The sequence below is a fragment of the Drosophila busckii genome, chromosome 2L (genome assembly GCF_011750605.1).
Source record: "Drosophila busckii strain San Diego stock center, stock number 13000-0081.31 chromosome 2L, ASM1175060v1, whole genome shotgun sequence".
NCBI lineage: Eukaryota > Metazoa > Arthropoda > Insecta > Diptera > Drosophilidae > Drosophila > Drosophila busckii.
Genome location: NC_046604.1, coordinates 13,156,153 through 13,168,897, shown reverse-complemented (window position 1 = coordinate 13,168,897; position 12,745 = coordinate 13,156,153).

The window sequence follows — 12,745 nt, the reverse complement described above, 5'->3', positions numbered from 1 at the left end:
TTTGACATATTTTTAATTGTTAAATTTTATGTAGAACCTGTTAGTTTACTAAACGATTTGACTTTCATTTATTTTTAATACAGTTTCTTTAATAATTGTAAGCTCAAGCTAAGTTTTTGCTTTTAATTATTTATGCTGAAATATGAAATCTTATTTATAACTCTGCACATTTTTAATAAATTTATTTTTAAACTGACCTGCGAGTGTATCAAAATATTTGTTTAAGCTCGAATTAGAATTGAATTACAATTCGCATTAATTTTGTTTACTTAACAACAAACTTTTAATTTATGTACACATTTTTATTCAATTTTATTTTCAGCTACTACGGCAGCTTGCTTAACTCTCACTTTATTACAAATTCATTTACTTTTGGAAGCTGTGCTTCGAAAATTGCAGTTTATAGCAAATTTTATGTAGCAACATAAATTGTATAAAAGCCGTAGCAACAGCCGTAGCAGCAATGTTATAGCTTAAGTGAGCGGAAAACCAATGCACTTAATTAAATTTTACGTAAAGCGCCCAATGTGCCAGACATAAAATAGCTATTGAGGTGAACTACAGAGCGAAGCGAAGCGATGCAGCAGGCATACTTGAGTAAGTTGACTGATTAAATTTACACATTGATGTGCAGCAGCAACTGTTGCATGCCCAGTCAGGGCTTGGGCTACATTTTATAACCAATTTTTGCTGCATAGTTTGTTTAAACAAAAGCGAGCAGCTGTCTGCTGCATTAAAGTTGAGAATCAATTGATGAGAGCAGCAGCAGCAGCAGCAGCAGCAGCAGCAGCAGCAGTAGCAGCAGCTGTTGTGCTAGTCAACAAGGCAAATAGCCTGTAAGTGCTTGGGCAGTAAAAATGGTGGCGTATGCGCAATTTGAAGCTTCCAACTATTTAATAGACAAGCGGCGCTGCTTTTACCTTGTTAGCTGAGTGCATTTGTTCGCTTGCTGCTGCTCTGGCCAGTTGTTTCTCCGGCTCATCATGTGTCAAGTGCGCCCATATTGATGGGGCTACAAACTTCGGTACCGCATGCTCCATTTTGTACGAACTAACAGACACTTGAGTAGCTCAACTGCTGCTGTGCTGCATTCTGAATGGAACAAAACATTGCCCGAGCAGCTATTGGAATCGCTTTCACATTCTCATGCATAAATTCAAATGTTTGTCAGCCACTCAAGCGCCTGCCTGCATTGGAGCTTGAACAAGCAAAAAAGAAAAATATGTTCAAGCAGAAAAACGAAACGAAAATTGTCTGCAAGATTCATAGCTGGTCAAAAACAAATGGCTGTATTTCACACTTGAAAGCATTATGCGTTGACTTTGCGTTAAGCAAATTATTGTGCTCAGGCCAGAGTGGCCAGCCAATATTTCGTGGCTTTAAGCAAGCGCTTTAACTGTTAGAAGCATGAAAAGCTAATAGACATGGCCATAATTGCTTTTTGAATAGGATTTTATTTTATTGCTTAGATTTTGAAATTATTCTTAGCAAAGCAAATGTGAAAATTTGTTTATATTCTGATCTGATTTAAAAATTCTGTTCAAATCCAATTTTAACAGATGTTGCTATAATTTATTTAAATCACTTAAAAGAATTTTATATTATTGTTGCATACTTTGAAACAAATAACAGCTTCATTCTATAAACTTTGTTTATATTCTGATAGGATAACGATATTTAAAAATCTGCTAAAATCCAAATATAACAGACGTTGCTATAATTTATTTAAATGACGCAACAGAATTTTATTTTATTGCTTTATATTTTCAAATATTTTTTTAACATATTATTTTTTCTTCTTGCAGTAGACACAAAGCAAAAGCTTCATGCTATTTTGCAGTGCTTATATTCTGATAGGATAACAACATAAAAAATCTGTTCAAATGTAACAGACAATGGCTTACTATATTTAAACGACGTAACATAATTTTATTTTATTGCTTTATATTTTTAAATATTTTTTAAACAAATTATTTCTTCAAAGCAAATGTGAGATTCATGCTATAAACTTTGATTATATTCTGATAGGATAACGATATAAACAATCTCCTAAAATCGACACAGATTTATTTAAATGACGCAACAGAATTTTATTTTATTGCCTTCTATACTTAAATAGTTTTTAAACAAATTATTATTTATTCTTGCTGTAAACAAAAACCAAAAACTTTGTTTATAACTAATTAATCGACTGTACTGCTGCTTCGCTTGCTATTAAGTCCGCTCGTCATCTATTTATTTGCGCAAATATTTGTTTAGCCTAAATGCTGCGCAACTTATCAATCAATCAATCACCAAACCAAATGACAATTAACTCTTAAATATTGCAGCATGACAAATCGCTTTTGTCTTCAAGCAAATAACTTGACAGGCGCCTCTAGCACTTGCAGCTTTCTTCACATTTGTCAAGCACTAATTGCTTTTCCCAGCAATGTTTTTTAAGCTGCTGGCAAAATAACAAGCCAGCACAATTAGGAATCAGCAGAAGCAGCAGCACAAAAATTTGCGCACATAGTGTAAAAGATTTCATTTGAATCACGACACATGTGGCAAGCATAACAGAGAAACAGCAATTTTATTACAGCCCAGCAAGCAAAAAAAAAAAAATGAAAAAGGGATTTGAAGTATAGCAGAAATCCTTTTTTGCGGTCATATCTGCGTGGCAAACGAGTAACAAAGAGTAGAACACAAACTATGCCACAAACAGCGGCAATGCGGCAATGTTGCTGCTGTTGCTGCTGCTGCTGCACGTTGACAGTTACCCCGGGGAGCGGTCAGCAGCACCACAAAAGTGTGAACGCAAAAGTAAAGCAAAAATTAAATCGAAAATTTAGCTGTAACTCAAAAGCAGCCCCAGCCCAGCTTAACTGCTTGGCCATGTAATAGAAAAATCCCACACTCTCTCTCTATATATTTTTCTTGAGCTGCACATAAAGCTTAGAGAAATTTAATAAGTGTGTTGCATGCCGTAAGCAGAAAAGCACTTCGAGTTGGCTAGAAATAGAAACTGCCAGCAACATTAGGTTATGGCAAATGAAAAGAATGCGGAAGCTTTGCCAGCAATGTGATGCGGCAGTTTACAAACTATTGAAATTTAAATTGTGGCTAGTCTGAATTTTTCAAGAAATATTTTGCTTATAGCAATTTCATATGAAAAGTATTTGGAAGCGTTGCCAGTCATGCGATGAGTATTGAGAATTAAATTGTGGCAATTTCGAATAAAAAACAGTTTGGAACTGTTTATTGAAATTTAACTGCTGCCCGGCATATAATTGATCTATTTTTAAATACATAAACTGCTGCTTAAATTTAAATTACCTACATTTAATATTAAATTTGTATTTATTCTAAATTTACTTGTTTTAGTAATTTAATATTCAACTGCAGCGCTATTTAAATTGCCCACTTATTAAATTGGCTGTAGCTTTGCCCTCTATGCAGCACCCTTCGCTCTCCCTCTCTTTCTCTCCCTCTCTCTCTTTCTCTATTTCTCCCCAACGCTTTATAACAAAAGTCACATCACGCAGCAGCGCAAAACGTTCCCCTGGGTGTAGTCGCAAACTTTTCAAAATGCATAAATTTTTTGAAGGCGGCCAAGTTTTTGCGTCGACTTTAGCCTGGCTCAGCAGTTATGGCCAACAATTTCTAGCGCAAAACTTTCAATCATTTATTTTTCGGTTTCTTTGCTTCTCTATGTGCTGTTTGCTGTTCGTGCAGCTCGTGCAGACTATTGTCATTTGTGTGCTAAACTCAACACGTACATCATGCTGATTACTTAAGCGCCGCCACTAATTTGTTGGCAGCTGCTGCGTCGGCGTCAGCCGCAACAACTTTGTCTAGGCCATAATCAGAGTGCTAAAGACAATGCATAAATCCATTGACGTTAAGGTAAGCCAGAAGGCATAAATATCGAATATGAGGCCATATATATCTCCACACAGTGCCCACCACAAACATAATTTCCCGCTGGGCTGCCTACTCAGATTTATGTTGAGACGCAGCCAAAGTCACAAAACGTCGTCGCGTAGGCGAACGCGCGCGTGTGTGACTCCATTAAATGTGTTAATAGGATAATGTTGTCGAGCATAAAATATAAAGGTAAAAAACAAGAAACATAGAGTGCATGTACATTTCCTTTTTATTATTATTCTTTGATTGCTTTTAGACGCCCCGTTGCTTGAGCTGTACATTTTAAAGCGCTAAGAATTTGTTCTAAGCAGATGCAAAACGAGAGCTGCGGTCTCTGCTTAATGCTTCGGCTATTTATTAAATTTCGTTTACAGGACAGTCCGTGTACAGTCTGGAAAAAAGCCGCAGCCAGCTGGACAACATCAGCAGTCAGCGCCAACAGCAACAACGATGCTCCTTGAAAAAATACTGAAGCAATTGTTTTTATATTTATATTTAAAATAGTTGTAATTCATTTATTTTAATTTGTCTTCATTTAAATTTATGTAAGTTAAATGTGTTTAGTTGTTAGCCTTAGCTGCTTAGTAACAAAACTGATAAATAATAAAAAATACGTTTATATACAAAATAAAACAATTCCAATCTTATTATTATTGGGTTACATAGGATTGGATTGCTCAAATAAAATGCTGCCAAGTTCGTTGCTTAAGTCTTTTTTGTTTACATTTTGTATGGGAAAATTGCATGATTTTTAGCTCCTGCTCCTTCGTTATCCTTCCGATTCCAAAAGGACATGTATCTTCCCGTGCCCGGGACAGCGTATTATCGAACTGCCTACCAGGATAACAGAATTGCACAAAAAAAAATTCTTGAAATAATTTGGCAGGGGTGGTGCGCAAAAAGTGGCCAAAAACACAAAATGTCCTTTTTCTCGGAAACTACAAGGACTACACAGATGTCCTTTGGTATACAAGTAGTGCTCCTTGAGAGCATTCAGAATGTACCACTCAAAGGACGAAAGTCCTTACAGGAGCCGAGTAAAACAGTTTTTTTGGTATACAGAAAATACGCTATATCTCCCGAATCCTTTGAAGGATCAGGACGAAATTAGTGCCAAACGATGCTGATTCCAAAGGACTATCGACTGACCAAAGGACATCCGGACAGTCCTTGCAGTTGCGGAGATACTAAGGATTTAGTGTTTTTGGAAAGTTTCCTCGCGCCCTGAGGCGCAAATTTTCTAAGTTGATGGGATATTATGATGACCCTATATTTTTTGGATGCAGATCGATAGAAGTTTCGTCGCTGTGAGTGTAAATCTAAACGCAAAGTTTTGAAATCGGTCCTAATACTGACAATATTGCCACATATTTATATCTCATCGTATAGCCTGAGTGCTTAGCCCTTAACGGAAGACAACAACCACACACTAGTATTGGCCAACACGAAAAAATCTATCTGCATACACCAAAGGCAGCCAAGCACTTGGGTGAATGACAACATATCAAAAAGGCGCATACCCGCAGGAGTTAAGAACGCAATATCCAAAATATTGGTTCCTGCACTCACAGGCACGAAACCATCGATACTTCAAGCAAATAAAAATACAACAAAAAATAATCAAGTTAGAAAATTTGCGCCTCAGGGCGCGAGGAAACTTTCCAAAAACACTAAATCCTTAGTATCTCCGCAACTGCGATCCGGATGTCCTTTGGTCAGTCGATAGTCCTTTGGATCAGCATCGTTGGTCAACTAATTCTCCTGACTCCCTGCAAAGGATCGGAGATATAGCGTATTTCTGTAACGAAAAAAGCTTGTTTACCCCTCGCTCTGAAGGACTCCCTCTCGCCTTCTCGACGAGGGTACATTCTGAAAGCTCTCAAGGAGCACTACTTGTATACCAAAGGACATCTGTGTAGTTCGGAGTTTCCGATAAAAAGCACATTTGTGTTTTGCCACGTTTTGCGACTCAACCCTGCAAAATTTCAAGAAATTTTTGTGCAATTCTGGATAACTGGTATGCAGTTTGATAGATTCGATGCCCAGGAGCTCGAAAATGTATGTCCTTTTGGAATCGGAAGGAAACGAGGGGGGAAAAACAAAAAGACAACCGTTTGATGAATTCCATAGCTGAAAGCTTTAGCCCCCAAAAAAGAAGCATTCATTTCGTGTATAAAATTTTATTTTCTGACGAAAAATCGATTTTATTAACATCAGGCAGAGCAGCAAATAATTAAAATGAAATAAATACTTCAAATAGCTATTTATTTACTTCAACCAAATTTAATACATACAATAAAACTTGAAATGTATTATTAAAATTATATAAATACAAAAATGTACATAGTAAATTAATGCACTAATTTAAATAAAATAATTGATATCAGCATCGGCTTCAAACAGAACGAGCAGCTTTTTAATTATGCTATTGCCAAACCGGAATTGATGTAAGTCCGTTAAGCTAGGGTATCCCAGATGTAGATTCCGACTGCAGAGTCAGAGAGTATCGTGTAGAAGAAGTCCTGCGCTCGCCTGTGAGATAATTAAACACATTGGTAACAAAGCGCAAGAATCAAACAGTTTAGATAAACGTAATGTATAACAAGGAAAATATAGTAAAATAAACTAAAATCCGCCACACTTTAAATGATCTGCGCTACCAATGTGGTAAGCTCCTAAGCTTCTTATCGAATTCCCTCAGCTTCCTGCTAACTGGGCCGCCGCTCGCTGTGTAACGACAGCCAGCCAGATCTGCTGCCTCCGTGCCTTTACAATGTGCCAGACTGCGGGACATAATACTGCAACAGCTTCTTCAGTTGTGCCAATCTCATACCACATCAACAGCGTTCCATCCGCTGTTCATTACAATGATCACCTACGACTCTAATAAAGAAAGCCCTCCAGAAGTGCAGTGGCAAACCTGCTCAAGCTTCGTAACGGTAAGCTCAAGAGCTAAAAGAGCTCAAGCTGGTCTCCAAGCTACCGCCACAGCGCTCCTGCTTCTTCATGGGCGCCACCAATGGGTCAAGACCAACTTCGATAACATCCTGCTCAAACATGTAAATTTGGGCTGTAATGATAAATAGAAATAATAATAATAATAAATAAGCATATTAAATAAAACTCAAAGGAATTTTATAAACACAAAAATAATATGTTTTATTTAAAGTTGGAAAGAAATCTTTTTGAATTGTTTATAGGTATTATTTATTTATTTAATGTTGACTATGCACAGCCGACGGTAAAGGAAAATATTTGAGTAGATCAGCAATGTGCATGAAGCAAGGGTTGAGAAAAATCAAAAACACTCAAATAGATACGCATTAGAGTTAGAGAGTAGTAATGCTGATCTCTCTTAGTTTAATAGACACTAAAACGTCTGAAAAGTGCTCAGAGAGGCTCATGCAAAGAACAGTTGCATTGAGAGATAAAGCAAAAGCATAAGAAAGACACACTCAGAGAGACTCATGCAAAGAACAGTTAGTTGAGCATTGAGTGATAAAAGCAAAAGCAAGCAAAGTGCAAGCATATGAATGAAAATATCAAGCAAGTTGCTTACGCACAGCGAACGTTGCTATTGCAAACATTAAACACTTGCCATTTGTTTTTCAGCGCATTGAGTAGAATTTTTATAAACTTACTTGGTCAAAAAACCAGCGACATAGAATGCTTGTAAATAAGCACGTGTAAATTATTAATTGTTATTACACTACTAACTCGCGCACTTGCTGCATCGTCAACAGTCGAAACACAACTGACCTAGTTGGCCTACGTGCGTTCTTCTTATGCACTCAGTCTCCCACACATGCAAGTGTCGCTGCTTTGCTGCTGCGCCTGCGCTCATAGCTGCTGCTGCGGCCGATTTGTTGCTTAGAGAGCGCTCAGCGCTGCTGCTGTGGCTAAACTTGAGGGTTGACGTTTCGTTGCTTAGAGAGCGCTCAGTTCACTGCATGTCGAGAGTGAGTGTATTTTTCTGCTTGCGCATTTCGTTTGTTCGCTTGCGCTCGATCCCTCAGCGCTGCTGCTGCGGCTAAACTTGAGAGCGTTGCCGTTGCTTTGCTTAGAGAGCGCTCAGTTCACCGTATGATGAGCGTGAGTGGGTTTTGCTGCTTCGCCCCATTCGTTTGTTCGCTTGCGCTCGATCTCTCAGCGCTGCTGCTGCGACTGGAGCGTTGCCGTTTCATGCGCTCAGTTCACCGTATGATGAGCGTAAGTTGGTTTTGCTACTTCGCTCCTTTTGTTCGCTCACTATACATCGTAAGATGAGTGAGTACGTGAGTGGGATCACTCAGCGTTGCTGCGGCCGAATGAGAGCGTGGCCGTTTCATTGCTTAGAGAGCGCTCAGCTTAATGTGGATTGTACGATGCGCGTGGAGCGTAAGTGGATTTTGTGCTAACGATTGATGTATGCAGACATTGAGCTTAACTTCAGCTGAGCATTGAGCCCACGGTGCCCACGTGCAAGTTTGCATTGAGTGTATTCTAAGCGAAATGTTATTATTTGTACATCAACAACCAAAGGTTGTTTGTTTAGTACATCCAAAGGTTGTTTAATTTTTAAATAATTTCTAATATTGTATTGTTGTTGCTATTCAAGTTGTACAGCAACAACAAAACATTTTGTTACATAAACAAGATAAGAATGCTTTCATTTTATGTACATCTTTTAAAATATTAGTTGCTTTAGTATAGGTAGATTAACAAAATTCTATTAACTAAAATATAACTTTAGAAATTCTCTAGCATAGTCTAAGTTTAAGTTCAAAGCATTGACAGTTGAGTGTAATACAAATAAGGACTCTCATACTTATGCACCTGAGCGCATGCAACACACACACAGAGAGAGAAGTACGTGCTGCAGAGTGGCTGCAACTTGATGTGGCATACACACATTTGTATAACGGACATATGAATTTAAGCACGCAGGCTTTGTGTATTGAACATGTCATCGACGAAAATTGTGTCAAAAACTTGCCGCAAATAGCCCAAACGAATTGAAAGCCAAAGTGGGGCAAGCCGAGAGTTAGACAGGCAGGGAGACAGACGGACGGACGGACAGACGGATAGATGCACTGCACACCTTTGGCAGCCATTTCTACAATATTTTGTATGCCGTTATGGCAACAGCTATGCAACATGCAACATGCAACATGGCTTGCCACTTTTGTCTGCCACACACACAGTCAGGCCCATACATCAATTTAACAAGCAAGCATGCACATGGGAAATTAGCTTGCAATAACAACATTTTTTGGGACACACACACACATGTACACACATGTACACACACACACAGACAACAGTAGCTACTGTAGTGTTGTAGCCTCGCAAATTGTTGCACATCGTATCATAAACAGATGCTTTGGCTTTTTGTAAGCTATGCATAGCGCAAGAGAGAGAGAGAGAGTAAAAAAATGGAATTTATATAGTCAGCGGCGTATGCAAGCGAAAGAGTAAACTAAGCCATAAAATATTGGGTTAAGCAGTAAGTAGCTTAAGCTTGAAAAAGTAGTTAAGCGCTTTGAATTATAAGCAGGGGCCAAAGGCAGCTTAGCAGCTTGCTAGCTGCACTTTGATATTTTGCCTTTATGTTATTTAGATTTTAGTTAAAACGAATATGCTGAGAGCTTAACTCAATTAGGCTTAAAGTTTATATTAAGACGTATGTAATGAATGCAGCAGCAAGTTAAGCAATAATAAGTGTTTAAATTATTTATTGTAGCGCTACTAACTAATTTTTTTTATTTTAAATTACATAATTGCATACACAATCGATGAATTAACTTTAAAAATTAGGCAAAAAAATTCTTAATTTTTATATTTAATATTTCTTGTAGGTTTTTAAATTTATTTAAAATTTTTGTAGATAAATTTACATTGAATAAGAGAAAAAGGTCTATTAGATTTCAAAGCTTTGCACAATCGATTAATTAATTTACTATAGAAATATATTGCAAGCTATTTAGCAAATAAATTGATTTTTTTCTAACTTTAATATTGCTTGTAATTTTCTAATTTATTTAAAAATATTTTAGTTTAATTTAAATGATTTAAATGATGATGCTCATTATGCATTTATGCAATTGTTGCTTACTCTAAATAGAATTGCAATTTAAATGTAAAATCGACTGATAAGCCAGCGGCTAAATATTTCAATTTCGCTATGGCAGCAGCTAAATTGAAATTAGTACAAAATATTGCGTATACGCAAGTCAACTCATCTGCAGTGCAGCAACCACAGTTGCCAGTTGCTGCAACTCGCGGCAGCAGCATCAATGCAAATGTCAAAGCAATGATTGCATGACCATGACGCTTAAGGGCGGGCGCCCTTGTGGTTGCAACCAGCCCCACCCCCACCCACAATTGCAATTGAGTGGCGTCAACAAGCCCATGGCCGTGGCCCCCATACACCTTGCAGGGCAAACAGCTTGCTGCAAATTCTAAATACGCATATGTATGTGTAATGTGTGTGCGTGTGTGTGTATATGTATTATATGGCGAGATTTGTTCATCCACGATTAGTTGACGTTGGCGTACACAGTTTCCGCGCCATTTGCTGTCACTTCGCCAGTTTGCACATCGTCAGGCCAGCAACGATGACGTCGTCGAAGACTTCGCTGCCTGCCAAGTTCGTTCATGCAGCACTTGAGTTTTTATATCTGCTAGACCAAGGGTATATATATTTGATTGTTAAATATGCTTAAGAAAAAATAGTTTGCAAAATCGTAGACATATTGAAACTGGCATAACTTTTAATAAAAAGCAGTGAGAAGCAAACTAAATCGTTGCTTAAAAATATTACACAATATAGTTTAGAAAAAAATAAGCATACTAAAACAAGCATAAAATAAAGGCAATATAAATATCTGTTTAAATTTAAAACACAAAATAGTTTAAAGAAAATTATGTAATTTAGCTTATTAAAATATAAATCGCTGATAGCAAAAGCAAACTAAGTTAACAAAAATTATAAATAAGCATTGCTTGCAAATAAAAAATAAAATGCTGTAGAAAATATATAAACAAAATAAGTAACACTGCACTTAATGCTTTATAAATAAAGACTAAAGAAATAAAGTGTGCATTTAAAAATGTTAAGCAATATTTTTTTCTTAGCTTGCTAAAATATAAATCGCCGCTAGCAAAAGCAAACGCAGACTACAGAAATATTTAATAAGTAATTCATATACTTATGCTTAATTTATAAACAAAACTATTTAATTAAATGCTGCTTAAAATGCTTAAATAAATTGAATTTAGCCAAGTCCAGCCAAGTGTATCTAATCTTCAACCAAAATGTACAACAAATTTCTTGCCACTTGCCAGTGTTTCCTTCAATTTTCGTCTGTGTGTTTTATTTTTTCTCTGTTTTCTCTGTTTGTTGTGTGTGCGAGCTCGTGGGAGCTTACGGACAGCTTCTTGCTAGCGACTAATGGCAACTGGAAATGGAAGCGTCTGTGACAACGTTGATTGCCGTTTGTTGTTGCTGCTGTTGTTGCTGCTGCTGCTGTTGACATTTGCGTTGGCGCCAATGTTGCCAATTTTTGTTTGGCATGTTGTTTTCTTTTTGGCTTGTTTCGTTTACAATGCGCGTAAGACAAGAAATTTCTCTTTGCGTTAGAGACTGCAATTTTACGTGCCGTTGATTCTGATAATCGTTCGAATATTGACAATGCTGCTGCTCAATTTTGCGAGCAACTGGCCTACAAATTGAGTGGCTAAGCAGCGGGAGCAGCAACAGCAGCAAGTGCAATGATTTTGTTAGCAATAGCAACACACAATTGTGCCTATGCCCAAAGCTCTGAGCTGAGCTGAGCCTGACCCACTGTGTTGTGCCAATCTCCACTGATTGCGCCCAATGCAATTTGGCTTCCGTTTTTGTCTCGAGTCAATTCAATTGGCGCAAATTAGATGCGGCGTTAAGTTAAAGGCTGTGCTCACTGTATGGCAACTTGGCTTTCAATGCAGTTGCACTCAATACAAAGCGTCGTACTAATTAGCTAGCTAGCTTTAGTTTAAAGCTAATTATTATAAGCTTAAGCTTTTGTGCTAAAATGTATTATCATTATGCCTTTTGCAGCTTAGCAGCAAATTTTGCTGTTGTTTGAGCTTATTTAATTTTTTGTTGCCTGCTTCTCAGCGCTATTGCTTGTAGTCTATACTTAAGCATAAATAATATATAGCTAGCCCCAAGTCCTTGCCTTGCAGCAGCTATAGACTCACACTCAAGGCTGCTTGGCTTACGCTGCTGCAGCACTTGGCAGGATTTGCGGTCTCGGTGTGGCACATGATTGATTTTGATAGCACTTTAAAGCCTCGTTATAGACGCCTTTGCCAACACGCACACACACACACACACATACAATTAGACATGCACTGCTTGTGCTTGTGCTCACTTGAGCTGTAATTTGAACATTACTGAAGCGCAAGCAATATGATAATATCTACTGCCTGCCGCACTTTGCTTCAATTATAAGCCAACTAAAGCATTTAAATGAAGGCGTAGCATACACGACCACGCCCATTGCAGCAGACAATGTACTGTAGTCAAGTAAGTGCAAAAGTTTTGCTATTATTAAGAGCCTCATTGTCGGTTTTGTTGGACCCAACAGCCCTAGCACACATATGTAAAAGGGGTGGGGGGTGGGGTGTGGGTTGTAGTCACGACCACACAATAAAGCAAAATATATGGCCACACACAACTTTGTTCATATTTTTAATGTCAGGAGTATAATAATTATGTTCATTGACTTTGCTAAGTAGCCTACTTTATGCTAATGTCACTTTGTTGTAGAAGTTGCCAAAGCCCCCCCAAGAGTTTCGGAGCTACGCATAT